This window comes from Cyprinus carpio, unplaced genomic scaffold, assembly GCF_018340385.1.
Source record: "Cyprinus carpio isolate SPL01 unplaced genomic scaffold, ASM1834038v1 S000001058, whole genome shotgun sequence".
Lineage (NCBI taxonomy): Eukaryota > Metazoa > Chordata > Actinopteri > Cypriniformes > Cyprinidae > Cyprinus > Cyprinus carpio.
In genome coordinates, this window is record NW_024873779.1 from 1 (window position 1) to 27,712 (window position 27,712).

The 27,712-nt window shown below is 39.0% G+C and overlaps 1 pseudogene; it reads right to left on the reverse strand.

The window, feature by feature from the left end:
• Window positions 1-4,806: 4,806 nt before the first annotated feature.
• Window positions 4,807-27,712, reverse strand: LOC122143247 (annotated as a pseudogene).

Consider the following 27,712-nt stretch of genomic DNA (forward strand, 5'->3'; position numbering starts at 1 on the left):
TACGCTGCTTTTTCCCTTTTCCACATACCGAGCATACTGCTTATTAAATTCAAAAATAAATTTCTGAATAATGAAATTTAAATTTCAGGGTTCTGTAAATTCTTTTGGTTTGGTTTTGGGCGAAAAATTATTAAACAGTTAATAAACCACGATTTTGAAAGTAGGAAAAAAACAAAATTTGCTATTAAGAATCGTATGAAATTTCTGTTTTTATATTGGCCTACGTGGACGTGGGGAGAAAGGTGGGGTCGAGTTATTCTTCGACGGAATGGAAGATTTTGTGTCTGATCAGCTTTAAAAACCCAATTTTATAATTTTTATTTTTGTTTTGGCTTTTTTCGTTTATTTTATTTTATGGACAACTGCAAATGTATGTGGGAAAATTCTTGTCTTTTCTGAAATAAATGGCAAATGTAAACTGCCACACTTTCAGATTATATAGGTTCACATGGCTGAGAATCTCATGTTTTAACCTAGAAATGATTTTATTTTCTTCCATTTAACCTCAAGCTGTTCTTTGGATCATCTCAAAACATGCTGGAGAACATCATGAACAGGTTTCACACAAAACAAAAACAAGCATTTTCACTAGTTGTCTCAGATGTATGTATGTGTGTGTAAGGAAGAATCACGGGGCACAAGTACAAACTATAGTTTGGTTTATTTTTAGAATAGTACAGTAGGTATCGTGGAGGACATATGGTTCGACAGCTATGAGGCAGAAACAAACAGACCTTTCTCTAATGCAACATTCTCCATTTAGTTCACTCTCATTAGACCTTTCTTTGGCAAACCACAACCAGCCGTAATGAAGCACTGATGTTCTGTAATGAGTAAAAAGTACCTATTGCCGCAAAGATTTGTGCACAGTATAAAACCTTTGAAAGGCATACAGCGAGAAGTGAGGGCACAAGCGCAGTGATTTTGACTTTACAGCATTGGCAATACCAAATGCGTATGTGCTCCAGTGATTCAAGGCAGAGCATGATACAGGTACATCTGTACTTACATTAAAACAGATCACCGTGTAAACATCATAACTTCTCGTGTGTTACACTCAGATCTAGGGAGCCAAAGACAAAAATATTGAGAAGAACCTTGTAGAACCCATGACGCCATGCCATCTGGAACCATCTTATTGTTTTTGTGTAGAGTCTATTTGTCTTGGATGAACAAAACTAAACGGCATCATCACAGACGGAAGATCAGGTCGCAGGAGCTGCGTTATGTTTGTAACACATTTGTTCACCAGACGAGATGGTCCCTCTCTCTCTTTAAACTTGTTTTATGTTGTCTTTAAAGTACCACAATTGCGAAGTCACACACCTTTGACTTAGATAACCCAATCCGGTTTATCCTGAAACAACGTTTGTGTAGCTCCTCGGATTCAAAGCGAAGTTATCATTATGCCCAAGACTGGATTGCTGTGATGGACTTGGAGCAAAGTTCTGATCCTAACAAGCACCAATAAACTTATCACCACTGAAGTACCATCAGGTCATTCCTCTTAACTTCCTCTTATTTTCATGCTCGCTAGCAATATACTGGTGTCTATTATGCAAGTTTTGAGCACAACGCATTGATGTCTGAGGCTCACCGCTCCAATATTGGCAAGCACCATCGATGTATCATACACGAGCTTATTTATTCATCCGAAGTCATAACCAGTAGATTCATGTTCATAACAGACTAAAATTTAAATGTTGGTTTTATAATGGCTTGAAAATTGTAAACTTTAACAGTGAACACCTTGCACTCACTGTAAACATCAATCGTTGCAGTCAAAAACCTTATGACTGTGCATCCAATAATTTATATATTTCTATTAAATTCTTATATTTCTCACATAAAGTTACTGACCTCAGAGCAACACAGAATGTAGCGCGTGAGCTTGTTAAAGAGTGTTAAAGTGCCGGTACATGTTCTGACAAAGTTTGAATTGCGCATAACAGGAATGACCCATATGGGAGCTATCATATATATGCAAGCTACCGTAAATAGTTGAAGCAAAAATAGCTGGTCTATTATGCTGTTCTCCTGCAATACTGTCATTGTTTTCTCAGCACAAACAATTACTGGTAATATATCACTGTCATCCATAAAATATTTTGGATATTTTGATCTAGGGATTTAAAGATCTAACCAGAGAAGAGTTAGTGTTAGAGTTAGTGATTAAACTCTGCCACTTTTATAAGATATAAAATTAGGATCTTGATTTTGATGAAGTACTTGATTATTGGGGTAAGATATATATAAAGATATCTTACAGGGATACTCCCACCCCAAAATACAATTTTGTCATTAATCACTTACCCCCATTGTCATCCAAACCCATAAAAGCTTTGTTCATATTCGGAACACATTTTAAGATATTTTGGATGAAAAAGGTATGAAAGTCGTCGTTCAGTAATACTCCTCATCTGCCATCAGACGTGCAATTGGGTTATTGAAGTGATGGCACACTTTTTGAAGATGCAGAAAACAAAAATAACGACTTTTTTCAATAATTCCTCTGTCAACGGTTCCTCTGTGTCCCTCCATATAACTGTATGCTGTGTATGCTCTCTTCGGTATCATCCGCCGCCACAAGTATGCCGCTGTTTTCTTTACAATCAAAGCTAAATACACGTAGAAACGTGACAAAATTTTCATTTTGGGGGTGGAGGTAACCCTTTAAGTCGTTAATGAAAGTGTTGGTAGTTGTTGTATTAAAAATAAGCCAAAACACTGTTTTAAGACCTGGTTGGAGGACGTTTAAGTGTGATGCTTTTAGTATTGTTAATATATCTACTTTTGTTAAATACGATCTACCTTAACACGCCCTGAGCTTAAAGTTTAGTTAAAAGTGGTCAAATATAGAAAATATCACATTTAAGCAGCTTGTAGTGAGGGGCTCAATGTATATAATTTTTTTTGCACCCGTAATAATAAAATGTGGGTCTTTCTTTTATGAGGGCAGAACATCTTGTAACTATTTTTATACAGCTCATTGAGTCAAACTGAAAAATGTAAAGCACTATGGACAGATCTTTCAGACTCTAAACACACATATTGACAATATGATGCATTTGACAAGCAAATGAGGAGAGCAGCCTTGTCTCTATATTGTTTCCTACAGGTTATGTGTAAAAAATTATTTCAGCATGATACTGATACTGAATTGTGCAAAATAAGTTATAATCTTCTTACCTTCACTGTTTTCTAATACATGGATAATAAATATGTTGTTATACGATCTTTCCTTCTGTTTTTATAACTGTGTCCTCAAAAAAAACTGTTCTCTCAACCACCATCTGTCTAGGAACACAAGGGAAGGGCTGGCTAATCCAATACAATATGAGGCACGGTGTTCCAAAAACAGCATATCAGGTTGACAGGCCTTTTGTCCAGCACATTTAAAAGAACTAAAATATATGCGAATACAGGAGAGCCCACAGTCTGATGAGACCAAAACGAACCATATGGGTTCTAAACACCTCTTCAATTAAATGGGTAATGACCCTTTCAATCCTGGGCACCATTCTCACTGTTACCTGTGTGACAAAAAGAGAAAGCTAGTTAACTTTCAATGTCAAACGCTGCATACAGCAACAAACTCAAATGTAAAAAGCATTATATCTAGCACCTAATGTTTCTAAACTGTATCAACCATGTCTTTATGGCTCAACACTGCGAGCCTTAGGGCCTCAATTCCGATTTCTGCTCAGATCCGATTTTCTTGTGTAGCTATTCACAATGTTGTTTTAAATGTGGACAATATCAGATTTCCAGTGTGAACAGATCACTGTTCTGAACTGACCTGCATGCACAAAAGAACAATGCGAACAGGGTTTCCAGGTTTTCACAACAAAATCCACCCAATTGCTTCTCAAACTAGTTGCAACAGTGGAAAAAGTAGCCTAATTCTGCAGGGAAACTGTAGATCTTGCGCAGCGCACTGTTATACAAAAATAAACACGGAGGACATAAGGTAAGCAATTATGTATTTTATTTATAGTGTGATCTGCTGCAAAAGCCAGCAAAATAATTTTTTTGAAAAATAAAGACAAGGATGTGACAAAAGGGAGCAGAGTTTTGAAACTTTTATGATACGAGCCCTCATGTTTTGCTTGTATACAGTATAGTTGTCACTGTAATACTTACGAGTTCTGACACATCAAACTTCCACGGATTACCTTTCACAATTGTCTTAACTTTAGGTATGTAAAATCTTTGAAGTGTTTCCATTTCAGCACGGAATTATGACAAATGTTGATCTAGAGTGACGTAAAAAATCACATGAATTCCAACATGACTGTTCACACTGCGGTCACATTGCAAAATATCTGACCTGTATCGGATTTAGTACCATATAAGGAAGTGGCACAAATCGGAATTGAAAAGATCAGATTCCATGTGGTTTGTGCTGTTCACACTGTCATGACAAAAAGAAGTCTGAGTCACATGTGAGCAGAAAATCAGATTTGGGTTGCATTTGCCTGCAGTGTCAACGTAGCTTGTGTTAGAAGAACTGACCTCCAATGGAGTCCATGTCAGAGTCAGACACATGCGTAATGGAAAAACGAGAGACACTAAATCGGGAAAGCGGTGGTGCTGGTTTTTCATCTGGAGACGTGACGGGAGAGTTGGGTGGTGTAGCGATCTCTTCAGAACCAGGTTCTGATGTTGTAGGGCTTTGAATCAATGGAAAATCATCTTGCCACTGAAATGCCCCACCTGTTTAGAGTGAGAGGCTTGTGAAATGTCACTAAACGAGAGGTAATACCCAGGAATTGTTATTGAACACTCACTTTCTTCTGAGACATTTCCTTCCTGGTGATTCCTCAGGGTAGTGACCCTATCCCAGGGTCGTGGCAGCTCCAACTCTGAAGCCTGGCCATTGGGTTCTTCACTCCACAGGAAAAACTATAGTCCCCAAGCTCACCTGTGGGGCTCTCCTGTATAAATACACAGCAAGACACAGGCTGTGAGTCATATTAGCATTGCACAAATCAATGTATATTTCTGAAATGAAATAACATGCTTCTTAACGCACTACCTTAATACTAAAAGAGATAATTCTACAAACCTGATCAAACAGATACACAGTGACATCATCAAAGAATGACACCGCTTTTTCTTGCTATCCAGCTCATCGCAGAAGGATTGTGTAAGTAAGGAGGGCATTTTGAGGAGGCTGCGTAGATGCCGTGCACTGATACGATCGCTAACAACGACTGGCACCAAAGGGAGCTCTTCATCACTCTCATCACTCTGTTCCTGTATGTTGTAGCTACAAAGTACTTCATCAGAACTCATCACTATCCTCTGAATCACTCCTCCTCTCCATTCCCCAGTGGAGCTGGAACATCTAGGTCTTCTGGCAAGGCTGGAAGAATATTCTCCAAGGATTCATCACGCTTTGGTTTTGAAAGTGCTGAACCTATGCCACCTTCCTCCACTGAAACTTCCATTTCCTCATTGTTTTCTTCCCTGGAAGCTCCGGATTGTCCACTTTGTTACAGGCCTCTTGCTCCTCTGCTTGGATATCTCCCCACTGAAGTCTACTATGGTAGAGTCTGAGCTAGTGACTCTGCTGAGGAAAAATCTCTGGTGTCTCCGTTAAACTGCTCCTCAACACCTGAGGCCTCCTTGTGTTGAGGAAGAAGCTTCAGACACTGTGGAAGAGTAGCATTCAGAGTTTGGTTCCTCTCAGAGTGATCAGATTCCAGGCCCAATTCCATCATCTGGAGTTGACTCCTTGGTCAAGCAACCCCCCATCTCTGGAGGAAAGGGCGAAAGCATAGATATCATTGGAATCGATGCAGGTGATGGACAGAGATTTGGGTTTGTCTTTTTGAGACACAATTGTTTAGCATTAAGGGCAGCACTGTTGTCCTTCAGCACAGATATGTCATTTCCCTTCTCACTCTTCATGCTACGTCCTTCTCTCCCAAATGTCCTTTCTGAGCCCTCCTTTTCTGCTTTGAGTTCAAAGACATCATCCTCATCTTGGTGGCTGAAGAACATGTTGACCCCTTCACGCGGGCTCTTGTCATTCTCCATGTCATAGTCAGAAAAATAAGCAGAGTCTCTGTACTGATTTCTCTCACCAAGGCTGATCATTGGTAGATGACTACTAAATGGATGCAGGAGCATTACACTGACATCTTCATCTAGGTCCATCTGGAGCAACATGTCACACTCGTCTGATTCTACACTAGTGCTAAGGGCTGGATTCCCTTCAAGGTCTTTCAAGATAAACTCTGGGGATTCATTATTCTCTGTGTCATAGCCACTGTCTACGGATTTCGGCTGAATGGACGTTTGTGGTAACTATCAGGGCTGAAGGCCTCACATGGACTGCTGCTAGAGGCAAGATTAATTGTGTCCCGCAGTGTCTGGACCCAGTCTCTCTCTGCAGTGTTCTATGAGTTAGGTCAATATTGCCCACCTCTGCATAGTCCAAGGTATAATCTGCTAATACTCCAGAGGGGATGTCCATGCAGTCATCGCTGCAGTCATTAATTTCCACTAGACTGATATTGGAGTTGTCGGGCACCATTCTGCTGTCTGTCAAATGGTTACACTCTGAGATGGTCTTAGATAGATCCGTAGGGCATGACACTATTTTTACAAAAACTTCATCAGCAGAACCGTCTGTCCCAAGTTTCAGTTTTTGTGCAGGGGATATCCTTGTCTCAAGCAACATGTTTTCTTTAGTCACTACCAGCTCTGATGGAAGAGTTGATGGATTCATTCTAGAGCAGCCTTCTACAGGGAAGTCTGATGTGTTTTTGTTTTTGATATGTTTATGAGCAATGTTCTTCTGCCATGTATGAATAGGCTGACTTTTCTGTGACAGAATGACATTTGGAAGAGGATTCCAACATCATGAGTACTTTCAGGGCTTAAATGTAGGTATTCACCACCCTCTGAGTCAGCGTGAGGTTTACTAGCAGTGGGCATACTATCCGTGGCTTCCATGTATGAGTGGTTTTTAAGAGAATCGATGAAATTATATGTGCAACTGTTGCTTGTCTCCAGCGCTCTTGATTTCAAATTCCCGACTTGAGAAGAGGGTGTTGGGTGACGTAAATCAAGGTATGCATCTCGAAAACCCACAGCTTGTGTACGATCGCTTAAACTGTTGTTGTTTTGCTGAGTGGTTGGAGTTCCAATTAGTTAACATGTTCTGAGAAAACAGATCTTCATCATCTTCTGAATCAGCACTTCCTCTGCCCAAAAGAAGGCCATCACCGGCATCAATATCAATACTCATGTAGTGGGGGTTTGGGCATGCTCTTTTCTAAGGGGCCCATCATGTCATAATAGGTCTTATTAGCCAGACTTCTTTCTACAGTCCTCTGGTTAGACTCAAGGTATGGGTCACAATGTGCCAAGCTGGGACTACTAAGAGAGACTGAAACTCCAAGTGGGCTTTCCTTTACCACCTCCAGTCTATTGCAGAGGCTTCCCGACCCTTCCGACCCTTTCTCTGCTGATATGAGTCTGAACCATGCCCTCTTATCAAATTAACAACTGGCCCTGCTTGAGGTGACTGTTCACACTGTAAATTGTGCCGGTCATTGGAAGAAAAATAAACATCTGACTGATTTATCTCTACGAGCTTGGAACTGTTCTTTGGAGTGGCTCCATGGTTAGGCTACTATCTGATTCATAATCATTACTGTTGGGTTCTTTAGCTGCTGACCAGTAGGTGTTTGGCTGAGACCCAATGGAGCTCCTCCTGCTGTAGAGGACAAGCTACTGTTGCTGGCTTCAAGTCTTGGACTGTAACCAAGATTGGTGTCTTCTAAGTTGATGTTGCACTCAACTGGTTCCTCAATGCGGATGTAGTACTCACTACTTACTGAAGGGCTGTGTGCACTTAGCACTGGAACCACACCTGGATGGTCTGACTCATAGTAGGATGGAGAAACTCCAAGAGGGAGGCTCTCACCCTTGCAGCTACCCGTGGAATTGATAAGAGGGTAATACACATCCTGGTAATGGGGATTATTCTTTCCCAGTGGTCCACTAGCTGAAGAGGAGCAGTAGGGCTGCTCAGCTCGTGCCTGCTCCCATTTATACTCAAAGTTGAGCCCCTGACTGGTCTCAGTTACTGTCAATATATCATCCCCATTCTCAGACTGGAAGCTGTCTGCCATAGAGAAGTGTTCAAGTAGAGGAAATGAAGAAGTCGAAGAGGCTACTTCAGGTGGAGGTGTCCTGTGAGAGCTGCTGGAGCCCAGACTTGGCCTGAGAGAGTTCCAGCGTTTCTCAAAGTCCTCCTCAGCTTCAGTCGCCCCCTTAGCACACAGGTAGCTTAGCAGGAGATGGATTTCCTCAACAACAGGCCTCTGCTCAGGTTGCAGCCAACAGAACTGCATTACCTCATACCTGCTCACACACACAACAGAAAAGCAAATATTTTAGACTATAAACTAAAATTTATGAGAAACCCCACTGATTCACTGTAAACGATTAGAAAGGAATAGGGACAAAGACTACATTTTACTATAATTTTGCTAATGCTTTATTAGCGGGTCTCCAACCCTGCTCCTGGAGAGCTACCATCCTGTAGATTTCAGCTCCATCCATACCTGAACCAGTTAATAAAGGTGTTCAGGGTTACATGATAATTACAGGCAGGTGTAATGGAGCAGGGTTGGAAATTAAGTCTGCAGGACAGTAGCTCTAAAGGAGCAAGCCCTGTTGAAAAATAAAACAGCATATGCTGGTTAGATATGTTTTGAAGCATGGCTACTGGTTTGAGCTGGTTTAAGATTGTCCTTAACTGGTCATGAGCTGGTTTAAGCTGGTCCTTAACTGGTCATGTGCTGGTCCTAAGATACTAGCTTCTGCTCAGGACCAGGTTAGTACCAGCACATTTTTGTTTTGTTTTTTCAACAGTGAGGTTGGAGACCCCTGCTCTATTATCAATGCTTTATTATCTTTTTGTTATATGAGAACTTAAAAATGGATGCTAGTATGGATGATAGCCAGAAACCATTTCTGATGTTTTGAAATATGACAGTGACAGTGACAGTGACGTGACATACAGCCAAGTATGGTTACCCATACTCAAAATTTGTGCTCTGCTTTTTAACCCATCCAAAGTGCACACACACAGCAGTGAACACACACACACCGTGAAACACACACCCGGAGCAGTGGGCAGCCATTTATGCTGCGGCGCCCGGGGAGCAGTTGGGGGTTCGGTGCCTTGCTCAAGGGCACCTCAGTCGTGGTATTGAAGGGTGGAGAGAGTGCTGTACATTCACTCCCCCACCTACAATTCCTGCCGGCCCCGAGGACTCGAACTCACAACCCTTGGGTTGCAAGTCCAACACTCGGACCGTTAGGCCACGACTTCCCCAAATATGGACAGTTTAGCATGATAGTAGCCTTACAGTCTTAAAGTAGGGTCATTGATTGTTTAGTATCCTGTGGGGAATGGAGTGGTATACTTGTACGCATGACTGCTCTTGATTAAATGGACAATGATTGGAGTGCGTGGGGGTAAAATTAATGACTGTGTGCTTCCAGTACTGGGTAAATGTATGATTGATGGCCTTGCAGAGGGGGAAATTAATGATTTTGACCACATGAGTATTGAGTTGTTGGTCATGCCAAAGGAAATGGCAGTGACTGGTGGAGGAACCTGTGGTTGGAAGATATTGATTGCTTTTCATGTATTTAAAAGAAAAGTGATTGGTGGGTGTGTCTCTTGGAGGGGAACAGTGATTAGTTTGGATGTGGTCTTTGCCATTGGCAGACATAAGGGGATGGGTGGCTCATAATGATGATTTGGACTTGTGAGACGACTCACCAGCGTTCACACAGAGGCACTTTCAGCAGGGGCTTTGGCAGTTTGAGCTGCTGTTCCTTTACAGCATATGTTAAAACCTGCCTATCAGAATAGTGCCTGTAGGGCTGGTTACCCAGTTCAAACAGCTCCCATATCGTCACACCTAGTGACCTACAGAGTAAAAATAATAAAAATAAAAATTAGAACACAGAAACATAAGACACAACAAAACGTCTGTTAATCTGAAATTTAAAGTGCAAAAAGTCTGGAGCTTCATTTTCTCCGTGTGGCCTATAGTATGTCACAGGGCAGAGGTTCTCAAGCTTTTTTGTTGATTATGCCTTTTTGTTCCAAAGTTTGTAGGAATGTTCACAGAATTAAGAAATATACTTCAGGATATTGTACGCTGCAAATTTTTATTATAAATCTTACCTCTTTAAAAGGTGCTGAGCTTGTGTTTTTTTGCTTAAGTTTGTCAAAGCACAGCACTATCCTTGAAAGCATGTCTGTCTCCTCTTGAATAAGTTCTGCATGCTAGTTCTGCATTCACCATTTGCAAAATTTGTAACATCCTGATAGTAATATTGCGTTCATCTTTGCAATCAGGTTATTTTTTTAGCTCACATATCATGGCATATTTTATATATAGGTTTATCCTCCGTAAAAATTATACAAAAAATTGTAATACAATAGAGATTGCAATTTAATACAGAGGTTGATAACTTCTGCCATAGTGATTTTCTCTGAATTATTTCTCACCAGACATTGCTGGTCTTGGTTTGGTCCACTACTAAGAGATTGCCATGGACTTCATCAATAAGTTCTGGGGCAATCCAGCGTAGAGGAACCCATATTTGATCTGCTGTCACATAATAGTCATCCTAACAAAGGGAAAGGATGCCACTGATATTCAGTAAAAAGAAATACAGAAACAACATCAAAATAATAGCATCAGCATGGCTGCTAACATAAAAGCCTTCATAGACTCACCTTGTATTTGCTGTGGCTGAGGCCATAGTCTCCAATTTTGACTGCCAGCTCTGAGGTCAACAGGCAGTTCCTTAGGGCCAGGTCACTGAGAACAGTCAAATGTTTGCATCATTTATAGTTCCTGTCATTGGCAAACTTTCATGACAAAGGAGGTCACCTCACATTTTCTTCATTGGTGACTTACAAATAATTGATGATGTGTGTTGAGCAAGGGGTTTTCCCCCAGCAACAAAATCACTGATGCTGGAGTCTGTGACATGTACTCAGGCAGCACCAGGATATTGTTGCCAGGAGACACCAGAGCTGGACGTCCAGTGAGCGGTGGGGTGAAAAATAACAGACAGAAACAATATGCAGGGAAAAGGCCAAAGGTAAGTCGATCCTCACCTGTGAATGTAATTGTGTTTGTGAAGGTACAGAAGACCAGAAGCAATCTCGCATGCCATCCGCTGAATTATCAAAGGGTCAGGGGTCATTGAGTCTGCTGCCCGACAGCTACGTAGGTATCCTTTAACATCTCCCTGTATTAAGTAAACAGCATTCTTAAGTACAGCACAAGAATGCTAATTTGTGTTATAGTGAGCAACTGTAATTCTGGTACTACTGTATCAGTTTGTAACTGTGCAAATGCACAATTTCTAATATGACCAGCAGAGGGAGCATTAAGCTGTTTAATTAACCCTATGCTAAGCTCCACCCCCATTTGATGCTCAGACCAGCTTTACAGAAATGAATAGGAAATGTCAGTGACCAGCATGTTTTTTCTCAAAATGTGCTCATAAAGTGAATGTTTATTTTTCTGTCTTGGAATGAAACAAAGCAATGCTGTTTTTCTTAATTACATTGCTGAATGATGCCATATAGTGATTAAACTACTCAAACTGTGAAATCAGAATCAAGACATACCACAATCTAAAAAAAGCATCATTTGATGAGCTGTTTTTAACGTTATGACAACATCCTCCTTATGGTATTGTGAAATTTTAGTTATCATTACTCATAGTACATATTAAAAAATACAGAGATTACATTGTAGGAAAGGTATTAACATTACTTGGAGAAAATGTAGATGTTCTTATAGATGTTGTGTGTTCATTTTTGAATGAGGTTGACCATCTAATACACAGCATGAACAACATAAAAGTGGTAAAATACTCTCTGTGCATTCTCTCTGTGTTCCTTATGTCACTATTCTCAAAACTCATGCGGTTTGTAGTTTCTTGTACTCAAAACTATACTTAGTAAATAAAGGGGATGCTACTTCAATACATTGTGTAATAATGGATATAGTGTAAAATGACATTTGATGTCAGGAAGATTGTTGGCTGCTAGTATAGACTCTAAAGGGTCATTAGACCAACTCAGAGTGTGTACTGAAGATGGTCAGCGAAGCAGCTGGTACTCAGTGGCTCACCAGGGGGCAGTGCTCCATAACCAGCAGGTAGGGTGTGACTTCTGAACACTGGGACAGACACTGCAGGAGGGCTGGATGCTGGAGCACCCTGTGGGATTCACACACTCAGACATCAAAACACTTCTCATATGAGAAACCGTTTAGTTACACATTCCAAATAAGAGCTAGCGTTAACGTTGCTTCAGTTTGTGCCTCCAAATTAGATGTACTGACAAAAAATTGCCTATATTTTAGCATACAGCATAAGATGAGTAAAAAAAAAAAGAGAGCGATAAGAGGAAAGGTGTGTACCAGTAAGGTTGGACCTCTTCCAAGAAGTGCATCTGCTCCTGTACACTGGCACTGGCCTTTAGCTCCTTAACCACCACCTGTGTGGTACTGAGTCCAGCATTCACCTCCCCCAGCAAAACCTGAAAGCCCAGCCCAAACCGCACATTAACATGGCTCACACCTGCCACCTGTGAAACTCGCAGCACCGATTTAAAGAGAGTGAACACTTGGTGCGCAATTTATCTGTTAACTGTTTTTTTAACAGTTGCTCATAATAGGTTAGGGTTGGCAACATTTTGCGTACACTGTACTGTGTACAATATCAAGCCCTAGAGTAAGGTACTCAAAAAACACTGCCATTTTCTCAGCACCACATTACAGTATTTTTTGAGTTATAAAAGGCCTCACCTTGCCAAACCAGCCCTGTCCCATTTCTTTGATGTAGAGGAGGCTGTGGCGTCCGAGATCTGTAGACTTCAGCTGCTGAACTGAGGGAACAGAGAGAAAACATACATTCAGAGTTGGCGTACAAATGGATGAACTGAATGCACAGTGAGGGGTTTGAAAGTGTGCAAACATCAAGAAAGAGTGAGGAATATCCAGGGAGGCACACCCACAAGAACCACGGTTATCTCAAACTACCTCATCAAGGATTTAAAATGAAAAAAAGTTGACACAAAACTTCAGTCCCACCTCGAACCATCATAATTCAGCAGATAAGTTCGGATGTTGAATATACAGACGAAGAGTGGCTTTCTTTGTCTGGCAAGAAACCATTGGATGAAGGTGCCGTTCTTCTCTGGTTCTCCGTGTCTCCATTCACACGCCAGGGGTTTAACCCTCCAAGCCCTCGGACAGCTGAGAAAGCAGCCCTGTCTGTCTTCCTTCCCAGAGACAGAGCGCATCTCCTCTCGCTGAGATACTACATCCCACAACATTCCCATAATGCACCCGGCTGGAGCTCACAGCTGGAGTCAACTCAACTTGAAGCTGTGGTAAACCTAGCGGGTCCTGCTGATATCTGTGTTTAAAGTGCCAAGTGTCCCACCAGGATCTGGACGTATGTCCGCAGCACAGCTCGGCACATGCCAAATGCATCTGCTCACTCGAGCAATGCCATGAGTACATAATAACCCTCGCTCCTCTGCCCCCTTCCCTCTGTCTGTATCAGCAAAACTATGGGGGCAACTGTAAACAAATAAAGCACTGTGAGCAGCAGAAAGACCTCTGTCATTAACACGAGCCCCCCACACACCTCCTCCTGCGCTACCAGCAGGTCTCACAGTGTGCGTGTGTGTGCCTCACAGACCCATCCCTGTATTAATGCACTAAACTGTTTTCTCCTCCTCTGCAGTGTTCCAGAAGCTTCTCATTCCAGCCCCTCACACTCCCCGCCACAGTTACATTGCGGCTTTTGTCCGCAGAGCAGCAGCGCCTGGTACCCCAGTACCAGCCAAAGACACAAGGCCCATTCTCTGCCACTCAGAGCCAGGATTGTCACAGCATTCACACCCCCCTCCCCATTCCTGACACAACTATCTCTCTTTTCTTCAGCAGACTTGAACTGGCCTTTTATATGATTTCTGTGGAATCTGTGAGTTGTGCATTCCCGTCCCACTCCTGGCATTCCCAGAGCAGCCCTGGGCCATTTTAAAAATGCATTAAAACGCAGCACAATTGCACGAGAAAGCCCAGGCCGGTCAACGATTGCACATTGACTAGAGGAGAAATTCTACTTAATATGTCGACAAAAGACTTCAGACAGAGTAAAATTGCCAACTTAAATGGATAAGGGGATTTCGAAGTGCTAAGATTAATTATATTATGTGAACTTCCAATATGGAAGAGAAAATATACATACTGTACATCAAATTTTGTGATTTGGTGATTTATGTATGATGGTGTTGATTCTGGTATAGAACTAGCATGGTACTTAAACAGGGTTGCTAAATGACAGTATTTACAATGCAAAAGTAGAAATGTTTCAGATTTTACTACATTGTTTATATGCAATAGGAACGATGGCATTTATTATTTACATGTAAGAGAGAGATAAAGAACATGGGGCCCGTTCTTCGTACGTCACTAACTTAGTTAGCTGGATTTGATTGTTGATGATTTAGCATGATCTTGGATTGGTTGGTTCTTCGAAGCTCATCCCGGAGTTGCTCAGAGCAACAGGTCCGTAAACTTAAACCTGCCTGTTTTATTTAATGTAAACAGGATTAGATTCTATATTTTTTAAGCAGAATTTATACTTAAAATCTGTCCACTACCACAACTACTTTATTACAAGAGTATCCTACTGATCCAGGGACAATAATTTAAGATAATAATAATTAAAAAAATAATTTAAAGATAATATAATAATGTTGTGTAGTCTTTAATACTATAGCCAGTTTTACTCGAAAGATTTATTCATCATAAAATAATTACTTCATAATTGTATTAAGAGTCTTACATACATTACTTCATAATTATATTCCAGTCTTACATACAGATAATGTAGAGTCGTGCATTAATTTGAGTGATGACAGCTATTATGGGAGTGGCTTGGAGCGCAGGAGATGCAGATAACATTAACTTGACCCTTAAGAAATTTTAATTAATGCTGTCACGTAACAAATCTGTTCAAATATAAAAGTAAATGAATTGCTAATTACTACATTGAAATAAAAACGTAAAACCTGTACAAATATTAGAAATTGTGAATATAAATAATTGGTAATGATGTAAAAAAAAAATAATAATAATAAAATAAACACAGTGCACACTTAATTTATCTATCATAACATTTATGTAGTTTTGTTCACTTGGCTGTTTCCTTATAAAGGTCCAGACTCCAATTTGTCAAGTTTTTCGTCAGGTGTCTTTAATTATATGATGTCATTACGTTGCTGTCTTGCTGTCAGCCAATCCCTGCATTGACTCCAATTTGTTATGTTTTTATAACCCCTTTTAAACGAAGAGTTATCTCAGATAACTCAATCCAGCCATACTAATCATCAACAACAGGTGCGTTCGAAGAACCGAATTAGCCAGATCCTAATAAGCATGATGATTGGGGCATTCCAAATGGGATATCGCCCTCCGAAGGGCACTTGAAGGGTCGTTCCAAACTGAAGTGCTCAAAACTGGCCACTTCAAAGGGCCATTTGGAATGAAGGATTTCGAAGGGTACAACTGATGGACACTTCGAGCTCCCATGATCCTTTGCACAGATTCTTTGCATGATGATGGTGCCTCTGTGTGGGCATGTGATGATGACGCAGAAGGGCACTTCAAGAAACAGTTGTTTGGTCCCCTACACCCTTCAACCCTTCGAAAATCTCACTCCAGAGGGTAAAGCCCTTCTGAATGAAACGCAGGGGATATCATCTTGGATGTGACATTTAATCTCGGATGCAATAAGTGATGTACGAAGAATGAGCCCATGGAGTAGACAAGTCAAGATGAGCATGAATTATTATTAAAGAGTGCTGTTTGGCAGCTATTTTAACAGCTTCAAATTTGTCCAATAAAAATATTGTGATGCAACTATTGTAGTTTTGCTGTTTTGAGTCTCTTGTTTTTAGGTCAAGTGTATAATGTGAAGCTGTTTTTTTGAACAGATGACAGACTTTATTTAATAGACAGAATTTATTTATAATCTTTTGTCCATCAAGTTCTAGATAAAAAGACAACCACATCTAATCAAATGTGGTACCTTCAAAATACTAAAATTTTATTTGCTAAATCACAACAAATTGGAATTACCATATGGTTATTAAATATATAAACTATTTTTGCTTAACTCCTTGCTAAATTAAAATTAAAGTATCTATGAAATAATTCATCCATAACTGAAAAAGTTACTAATATTTAATTTAAAGAAAGAAAACAGTCCTATCCATTCCCAGTGGACAAAATTAAATCCCGCATTGAGGAAACCATTTCACACAGATGTACATCACAGCAGGGAGGAACAGAAGGTCACAATTTCCATTTCATGTCGACTTTATATTGGGGATGTATGCATTTACAATTATATAAAGAGACATAGAGTGATATACTGTAGGATTTTTTCCCATAGCTCAACAACTGGAAGAGCATGGTGCTAGTAATGACAAGATTGTGGGTTCAGTTCTCATGGTTTCAGAACAGCTTCAGTTTCCCGCAGCTTCAAGTTGAGTTGGCTCCAGCTGTGAGCTCCAGCCGGGTGCATTATGTTCCTCGAGGTCTACTGTCCTGCAGAGTTAAGCTTCAACCCTTAACAACCAGCAAATCAAGGTTATTATAGACAGGTGAGTTTGATGAAGGTTAACACTGCAGGACAGTGCATGGACCTTGAGGGCCAGAGTTGAGAAATCTGCATTAAATGCTCTGTAAGCTGCTTTGAATAAAAGTCTCAGCTACATGAATAAGCACAATGCAAATGTATACAGCAGGCATTTTAGGGCCATAAATGTTATCCCCTCTTTCTCTGATTCTCCATGCTCAACCTCTTCAAGACTGAAGCTTGTGTCGCAGTCAATGAAAACCTGTAAATGTAGTTTGGGAGTGCAAAAACACCAGGGACACTCATATGTGGGGTTTTTACTTCATTGGATTCAGTCAAGTGTTAATTTCTGGCTCTTTGCATTAATACAACACACAGGAGGATGAAGAGGGGGAGGACGGAAAGGGAGCAGTTCAACCATGACCGAGCCCTTCTCAATATCACGAGGGGACTCATTGCTACCCTCTCGCTCTGCAACACCTGGACCAATCACATGGCCGTAACCACGGGCGACGAACAGTCCAGATGCTATTGGCTGGCTCCTAAAACTCTTTTGTCCAATCCGTGCCTGTGTTTCAAGCCAGCATCCCGCTGTCTCCCCCACCCTCCCCTGATGCGCTACGCAGACAGAGAGTGTGAGTCATAGGGAGAAAACCTGACTTGAACGGCTTCTCCCACAGCCAGATTCCACACAGTCAGCCACCGAGTGACTGGATTTGACTTGATGCAAAATCAACTGTAGTACATTCAATAGAATTTTATCATTCCTAAAGAACATGTTAATGTTGTCTGCCTGTGTAAAACTTACTGCCATTGTTGCCAGGCACTTTTTGAGCAGTTTCCAGGGTGTTCCTATGTAGTTGGTAAGGTTCTCTGCATTGGTTTGCAGTTTGGCGGGTCCTAAGTGGTTACTAGGTGGTAATTAAGGTGAAAATAATCCACATTAATTTTCAGATCTGGGGCCTCATTTATAAAGCGTGTGTACGCTTAGATTTGATCTTGTTTTTTGAGACTGTCCCATAGACTGCCAAGTAAGTAACACTATCAAGGTCCAGGAAAGTATGAAAAGCATAGTCAGAATAGTCCATCTGCCATCAGTGGTTCAACCGTAACGTTATGAAGTGACGAGAATACTCTTTGTAGCGCCATTTTGGAGAATATGAGCTGAATGCAGGCAGCGTACACTCTTCTGTGTCAGCCGAGCCACAAGGATACATTTTTCTACATATATTTACGCTTCAATTCGAAAGAAAACAGCACATCATGTGTGGCGGCTGACACAGATTCACCAAAATGGCGCTACGCTGATGTGGAGAGACACAGAGGAGACAAATTGTTGAACAAAGTCGTTATTTTTGAACCACTGATGGCAGATGGACTATTCTGACGATGTCTTTCATACTTTTATGGACCTTGACACTGTTATTTATTTGGCAGTCTATGGTACAGTCACAAGCCTCCTGGTTTTCATCCAAAATATCTTAAATTGTGTTCCGAAGATGAACAAAGCTTTTACGGGGTTTGGAACGACATGGGGGTAAGTGATTAATGACAAAATTTTCATTTTGGGGATGCAGTATCCTTTTAAATCCGCGCCAACGCTTATATTTGTAAAAACTGGATTTGACGTGAAAAAAAGTGCTTAGCATCACATCAGGGTCTGGGCAGACGTACAAACTTTTTCTTGTTTGAGTACTGCAGGTTTTTGAAAATGTAAGCTATTCTTGCAGCTCGCTGTTCTAAATTAAAGAATTTGGATGAAGACTGGTGATCTTTTACATGTCAATGACATTAATTAGGAGTTCAAAATGGACTTGTTCAGTACATAGTAAACATCACATGGCAATAGAGCCAAAATGAGTGTTTTTGGACACAGACCATATTGGGCACTTTCAATTATGTTACAGACACATTTTGCCCAAAATTACTGTTCAAACTGGGGGGAAAAAATGTTAACATAGGTCTGAATCAGGTTAATAAACATAATGTGTTTTTTGGTGTTTAGGCTACAAGAATGCTAGAGGCATTATATATTTTGAAATAAGTATTTTATGTTCACCAAGCCTGAAAGCCTTATTTAACCCAAAATGCAGTATAAACTCTTATAAATATTGTAAATGGTTACATTTTAAGTTTAAGTGTCTATTTGATTTTTGATATTTGATTGATGTTTCAAAATGTAATTGATTACATTATTATTCAGAAATCATCCTAATTTTTGCTTTTTTCTGCTCAATAAACATTTATTATTATTTTATTATCAGTGTTGAAAAACAATGTTGAATACTACTTAATATTATCACATTCATACAGTATAGGGGTCTTTTCTGCTTCTCTATAGTCATATTTTGTGAGGATATTTTTTAGGATATATTAAGAAAAGTGTGATATATATGTTTAAATCATTCTAATATGCTGATTTGCTACTCAAGAAAAATTTCTGATTATTATAATCATTGTTGAAACTGATGAATTTTTTTAGGATTCTTTTATGAAAGTAAAGTTCAAAAGAAAGCTATTTTGGGCTTTTTTTGCCTTTATTATGACAGGACAGTATTTAGACAGGAAGGGAAAGATCCGCAAGCTAGGACTCGATCTCTGGATGCCCGAATATATTGGGGCTATTGGCACTGACATAGAAATCATTTATAACCTTACTGTCTACACTTCGATCAATATATAATGCAGTCTTGCTGAATAAGAGTATAAATTTATTTAAAAAAAAACCAAACATTTTTTCTTGATAGGAAATGTGTTTTACAAAACCTTCAAACCTAAACTATGTGAATAAGCCCTTGTTGGTTGCCTTAGGAAGCACTACTAAGAAATCAATATCTTCTAAAGAGATGAACATCTACAGTTGATTTGGTTTTTGGACACATCTGTTTCAGATCTGTTGTAAGATTGCTGTTAAAAACATCTTCATTTCCATCTGTACTCTCCAGTGCTTCCATGCATTGATAACTTCCTTTCCTTTCTGCAGTCCTGTTCACATGCATCCATCATGCAAGGAGTCCTCTGGGCCAGTCTCACGCACATTATGCAACTGACAGATGTTGTGTTCTGCTTCCAGAGACAGTTCGTTCTCCCACCCCTCTCTGCACTGTGAGAACATAAACAAGGCCACTGCTCTTTTTTTTTCCGGAACCATCCGTTCACAATGGGCACAGTCCTGTTCTTTACTCTTCCTGTCACAAGGCCATTAGGAATGTGAGGGACAAATATCAGCGTAGTGTGGCACTTCACTTCCAGTATTGTTTATTAATGAAAAAAACCCAGTCAAAATCTTCTTTGCAATGTATTACAGTGATGTGCTATAAACACCACAGTTAACACAGGCAGTGTTAAATCAGCATCTAAATCATGTTTCCATTAAAAAAAAAAAAACATGCCACCTCATGACTGCCACCATGAATCACATGACCAGCACTCATTCCATATCACTTGCATTGCTTTGCATTTTCAATACATGGAAAAGAACAGTCAGTGCATTATTCAAAACATCTGCTTTTGTGAATAATAAATAAATAATGACTACAACCGTGCAGATTCTTACATGACTTGCTGGGCTGTTTGGACACAGGTAGTGAGACCTCCGTGAGGGGCAGGATATAAACCTCGGGGTCATTCTGAGAGCTGGGGGAGGCTAAAGTGGAAAGGTCAGCTTGGCCTTCCTCCCCCTCCGTATTTTCAAACTCCTGCAGGGAACAAAAAGCACACAGAGACTTCAAATAAATGCTTTCTATTGTAATATATTTTAAAATGCAATTTATTCCTGTGATGCAAAGCTGAATTTTTCAGCATTATTACTTCCAGTCTGCATTCTTACATCAGCTCTATTACTTTATGCATACTGTGAATTTAATATGGAATTTAAAAGGTCTCTTTTGTCTCAGTGGGATGGCTGATGAAAGTCTCTCTTGTGGGATTTTCTTTGTTATGATGCTGGATGCCACATTTCGGAAATTGGGCAATCATCTGCTCCGGACCCAATAACCTATCCAGCTCCCACAGCTCCACATGTTGGATCATACTCACAGATTCTGACTATTGTTGAGCATCTGTGTTGGGGAATTGTAGTACTGAATCTGTGCCATACCAGCATGAATACAATTCCTGTATTTGATCCGAATTTGGATTGGGGCAGTAAACAGGATGCAGAAACTACTTTGCATTTAAAGTAAGTAATATTTATATATTAATAATCAGTAGTCTAAATAAATTATATTTAATATATGTTAAGTTGTACCGTATGTGTAAAGCACTAAATGAACGCTTCTAGGACTGCCCTTTTATTGTTTCTTACTAGTAATTCTTGTACTTGTAAAAACCCACACATTTGATAGTACTTTACTTTAAATGACATATAATGCAGGGTTAAAACATTTACATTTTTTTTCACTGTACATGGTAAGGTGACAAAAACACTATAACGCCTACTGTATATATATATTTAAAGCACAAATGTCATGATTAAAACTTGGCTAAAAAACCTGTAGTACATGATCCACATCTGTTTGATACTTTATACTTTTTAGCAAGTGAAAGACCTTTTATTGTCATTGTAAAAATGCCCCTCTTCAGGTTGTGGCTTTTGAGAAACATTTATTAGTTCATCTCTCTCAATCATCATTGCACTGCATTAAACAATACTCACAATAAAAACCACAAAGCTTTGATCATAAAAGCAAGCATTTGAATTTCATCTTGCTAAGATATATTACTGGGAGATATAAAGTGACAGCTGATATTTATATGCATTTTATGTAAGTAGTCTGTTATACTCATAAAATCTCTTTGATTTACTTTGATATACTTAAATACAAGCAACTGCACCAAATGTTGCTCTGCTTGAGTCTCTGAATAAAACTGAGGTGTCTGTTTCCTCCTTGAATTTGATCTCCATATCAGACATATGAGCCTGATGTATCAAATATGATTTTTTATTTTATTTTAGAAGAGTACAGATGCAAAAGCCTGTAAGTGCCTTTTGAAATTTTCTTCTAAAATGAGCATTTTTTTATCCGGCTCTTATGTTTATGTTCATTTATTTCACTTTAGTGGCAATACAAAAAACCATTCAAATGAAATTACTCTAAAACTTACCCATAGGAGCCCGATAAAAATGCTCATTTTAGAGGAAAATTTAGAGAAAATATAATATAGATTTGATTTTTTCAGGATTTTACAGTTTTTAATGTAACATTTTTAGAATATTTAATTCAAACATTCTTTTTTCCCCAGTGTGTGTAAATTTGATGAAATTTGTGGTAGTTAGTTAGTAGATAGATAACCAGTACTGTTGTTGACAGCGAGTTGTAGAAGCAGCTGTGAGCATCTGTTGTGTGACTGTAATGACTGTCTTTGACTGTCAATCCAATTGAAATTCCAATTGCTATTAGCTTTATCCAATTCAATTTACCTTCCTACAAGCCAGTTCTTCACTTATGACTATTGTCCATGACTATAAGCCCTGTCTTTACCTATAAAAGAGCATTCTCTCTGCCTGCATATCCTCATATTCTTGTCTGCCTTTTTTGCAATGGACAGCATCTCTTATCTGCTGCCGTAGTACTCTCCTATTTTAAGAAAAACAACATTTCTTTATGTAATGTTACAATTGTTCTCTGAAGAAAACAGGATTTGCTGAGGAAGGAAAAAACAGCCATTTCTCTATTTTTAAGGAATGGGAAGACCTATATTTCCTGCATAAAAATAAATAAACTTGACGTTAAAACTGTGCATTTATTTTGGGACAAACTTATTTATTTAATTCTGTTACTTGGGCAGAAAGGTTAAATACATAGTTGTGTGTAGTTTCTATGTAAGAGCAAATCTATACTGAACCGCATCTGCTAATGTGGTGTATATCATCAGGAGTGGGATGTGGCTCGGAGGTAAATTGATGCAATATCATTTAGAACCACATTGAGGGTGCAAAGTAATTTACTTAATTCACACAGTCCATCTAAATATTTCATACCTCAAATCTGTTATTCATGCATTATGCGTGCATTACTAAAATGCTAACAGGACATATTTGAAGAGGAGGCAGCAGTTGATATCTTTATTCACCCAGCCGTCGATAAATACTTTAACTTGAAGTGAGCTATTGGTTTTCTTGCTTTATGTGCCTGGTGGGATAAAGAGGATAAGATGAGAGGCTGGGAAATGCTGACCTGCTCCTCTCTACCGTACCATTTGTGCTCACAGATCTCCATTATATTTACTCTGAAACACAGTGAGAGACATGGCAGCATCTATCATTACTATTATTATTAATAAGTTTGTGGAAAGAATTTTTTTTTAAGAAAATTATACTTTTGTTCAGCAAGGATTCATTAATTTGATGCATGTCCTGTTTCAAATAAATGCTGTTCTTTTTTAACTTTATACAAAATGATTTTTCAAAATTGCAAATAAAACAAAGATTATTGGTGTACATTTTAGAAGATAATACTATTTTAGTCTCCCTACTTCCATTTGCATGATTAATCTGATGTATTACTTACATTTCTAATTAATGTAATTATTGGTGAAATTTACTAACAATTTCTAAGTGAAAATTGGGTAACACTCTTTATTTTAAGGTGTCCTTGTCACATATGTTACATGTACTTACTATTATAATAACAATAAATTATATAATTACCTGCACGGAAACCTAAACTAAACCCTAATCCTAACCCTAACCATATAGTAAGTACAGTACATGTAGTTCATTAATATTACTCAGTACTTAAATGTATAATTACACGTATTATGCTATTATGCTATGTATTATGTTACAATATATGTTGTTTATAAATAATATGTATGTTTATAAATTCAGCCTTGGTGAGTTTAAAAAAAAATTTATATATATATATTTTTTATGGGAACCTGTATTAGGTATTTATGATTGTTTTGTTTTGTTTTGTTTTATTTTTCACTTTAGCTTATCTTTTTAACAGTACAGTAAGTAATTAATCTTATACAGTTTAAATACAGTTAGTTTTTAATACATGCCAATACGATTTTGATGAGTCCCTGACTCTGAGAGAAGTACAGTCCTGTTAATCATACATCTTAAGACAATATGACAGATTGATCATAAGGAACGCTTCTACTCCACCTCATCTAATAAGAGACAGTGTTAGTTATGGCATTTATCAGCAGGGACTGATTAAGAGAACTAGTCAAATCTACTCTGACAAAAAATGTCTACTGACACAAAATACAGATAGTAGAAAGTGTTCAGTTTTTGATTTTGGCACGGGATGTTCACCCACCATCATGGACTGCAGCCATACAGTCAGAATCTTCCCAACAAATGCACAATAAGAAGCCCTAGCCATCTTGATGAAAAGTACGCACCAGTGGTAAAGCAGCCAACTCATTCATTAGACTACCAGCAAATGTTTGTAGCTCACTCATTGCACACCTGCACGGGGGAGCGAGGGCTGTTTTCCATTCAGGAAGAGCAGCTGTCTCACTCGCATCAGCAGCGTGGTTGTGAGAGGGGCTAGTGCTCGTTCACAATACCACACAATCTCTAAAGAGGCTTTTAGTCGCATTTAATACCACACAACTGTGTGTTACAGAGACACGTGTGAAATCTGGATGGAAAGATGTGGTCTGGCCCCACATGCTGCAGCAAATGGCCCATGCACTCCTTGGTAATGCCAGTTTAATTTATACTTTTGTGTTTCTGCCTTCAGTTACTGAGCATTATTTGAGAGTATTTTGTCAGCATGTGTACCCTTACAACAAATATGCTATGGTTCAGGGGGTCCTGAATTTCAATTAGGTAGAAAATAGAATGCAGAAATTCAAGGATGCAGAACCCCCCCCCCCCCCCCCCCATTGTGGGAAGTACTTCTGCTACAATCACGTTTAAGGTTTACTATATAGGCACATACAGGCTTATAATACACTCTCACCATAGGCCGTTTTTTTTTTTTTTTTTTTTTTTTTGCTGTCACATTTAAGTCTTGGAATGTACGCGCAGGCAGTTACAGGGCTTATGCTATGGATTAATGGAGTTCGAAAGAGCAATTAAGGCTAGAATTCCTGCAGCACAACACAAGAATATCATAGCATCTCGACCATGTTTTTCCCATTGCCTGTTCCTCCAGGTCAGTCTATACAGGTCAGCTTGTTTGTCTCTCTGAACGCCCCTACAACACACGACAGACTTTCCACCGTGTGGCCATCCCTGTGATTTCAACAGAACACCAAAGGCCATGACTAATTATCGCTGCCACTGGACTTCCCCCCTCCCTCCCCCCATCCCTTTCACCCTTTCCTTTTCTCTTTTTTTTTTCCTTCGAATAGAAGCACATTCACAGTCTGCCACAGACAGCCCAGTGTGGGAAAGACATGGACAAACCATCCACCCACTCACAGCACTTAGAGGCAGACTGATCCTATTAAAAACATGACAGTCCAGGCACAACGGCTTTACAGGCAGCTTATTAACGGCCTGTAACTGTGTTGCTGCGACGCTTCCTCTGATGTGCCACATTCTCCCATGCCTTCTACATTGAATGTGCCACATAAACAGCTCGCGTATTCTGATCCATTAATCCTCAAACTGTGTGTGTCAAACCAAATCTGATAACAACTTATCTCTATGTCCCCGTCTGTTCATATCTCTTGTCAAACATCTAGTTCCCTTCTACTTTTTGTTCTTGCTGAGCAAAATCTTATTTCTATTAGACAAAGTCTTCAGCACCCCCGTTTTCTCTAAACAGAATAAGAACAGAACCCTGTACTGGGTTTACATGGGCCCCAATACTTCACAAAAAATGCTATGGCTCTGTTACGAAACCGTGTGAGCTGCAGTGCTGTCCATAAATGGGCAGCTGTCTTATAAGCAGCACCGCGAAAATTGCTTTTTTTTTTTTGTTCTTTATTTTTGTATCCGTTACTGGATATACATACAGTTTGGAAGTTTTATACAGTAAAGATTTTAATGTTTTTTTTATGCTTACCAAGCTGCATTTATTTGATCACAAATACAGTTTAAACGTAAAGGTTGAATTTATACAATTAAAATAAGTTTTTTTTTTTTTTTATACATTTTGTTCCTAAGCTGAATTTTCGGCATCATACTCCAAATTCACTGCCACATAATCTTTCAGAAATCATTTAATATGCGATTTCTGCTGAAGAAACATTTTTACTTGTGCTGCAAAAATTTGTAAATATAACACTTTTTAGGATTTTTTTTTATCAATGCAAAATTTTAAAAAATTTATTTGAAATAAGATTTTTGACATTATAAATGTCTTTACTGTAACTTTGAAGCTGAAAGTTCCCTGCTGAAAAAAAGTTTAATTTTTAAAAAAAAAAAATTTTAAACCTCAAAATTTTATTGTGGTGTAACTGGCGATTTTTAAATTTTAAAAACTTGAAAACATTCAAAATTCATTTAAACTTTTCACTTATGTGTTGGAGCCTAAATTTAAACGTACATTTAAAAGATGATTGTTTTTTTTTTTTTAACTTTTTTTTTTTTTTAACCAAATGGTTAAAAGTTTTTATTTTGCCTAGCCTCAAAAATTTTGGGCTAGGTTTTCTCCGAATTTTTAATCAGGTCCGTCCTTTTGTATTTTTAAACAGTACATTTGGTGTTGCAGAAATTATAACTATTTCTAATTATTTTTCTTTCTTTTTCCCCCCGTCTTCACTGAGATGCCATCTCCCCCCAAAAGGGTCGCCCTATTCTTGGTTTTGACTTCGCAAGAAATCTTGGGGGAAAAGATCCCGCCACCTTTTAAACAGCCTTGGGTCAAAAAAAACTGCCAAAGGGAAAAATCTGCAGGTTTTGGACGAGTCTATAAAAAAAAAAGGGCACTAGTCAAACTAAGTGCATGAGCCTCTCAAAAGGTTTCATTTTTCTTGGTTATCACGTTTTTGGAATTCCCGTCAAGAATAAACAAAAAGGGGCAAGAAAAAAAAAAATTAAAACCTTGAAGTAAAAATGAGCAAAAACATTGTGTTTTTCAGGGGAAAAAAAGTGCTGAAATTTACGTTTTCTTTGTGGCTGTTTTGGGCATGCGCATGACAGAAAACAATCCAACCTAAAAAGGCGTGACTGATGCCTTCCCAGAAAAAAACAAGGTGACACAAACAAAAAATAATAGGTTTTGAAAAAAAAAAAAAAGACGTGGAATGAGTGACGTGCCAAAAAATTAAGGGGCTGGAGAAGACATTATTTTCATCTTCCTTTTTTGGGGGCCATTTTGTGGGAAAAAGACTTGAGGGCGGATCTCCCTTAAACTGATTCCCCCCTTTTTTGCAGCCAGGCCGGCGAGCTAAGGAAGACAACTTTGAGAACCGGGAAAAGGGGCCCAAACCGCCAGAGAGGCGGGCCCGACACTCACTCAAGGGGGAGCCCCCGGGGGAGCACAAACGACTTTAGACCCAAACTTGCTTCCAAACCCGGATACGTGCAAAACATCAGTGGAAAAATTTTAAGTCAATGTTGTCACTTATGTCACTTCTAGCGCAAAAACAGATCCAAAGGGTTTTTTTTAAGGTTTTTCTAAAATCCATACTTTTTTTTATTTTGTATGGCCAAAAATAGCTTAAAACTAAAGAAAACAAATTTCCCCTTTTTTTTGGACTGTACTAGTTTGAGCAAAAAATTTAATTTGTGCAAGTTAACTACGAAAAACGAAGATTTGCCAACTTTTTGATAAAACTTTTTAAAACGGTGATAAAAAAAAAAAAAAAAAAACAGACAGCCATTTCGAGAAAATAATTTCAAACCCCCTTTTCTTTATGTCAAAAAAAAATTTAGCTATTTAAAAACTGATAAAGAAAAAACGCAGGTTATAAATGTTTTATAACAGCATCTGAAAAAGCATGTGGCTGCTGTCATAAATTTAATTTTGGGGGGCATCACTTTGAAAAGACCTTTTCCTGGAGGCAGTCGAAACCAGGGGTAATTTTTGTAAACTGCTTTCTTTTTGCAGTGAATCCTGGAAAGCAGTCGCAT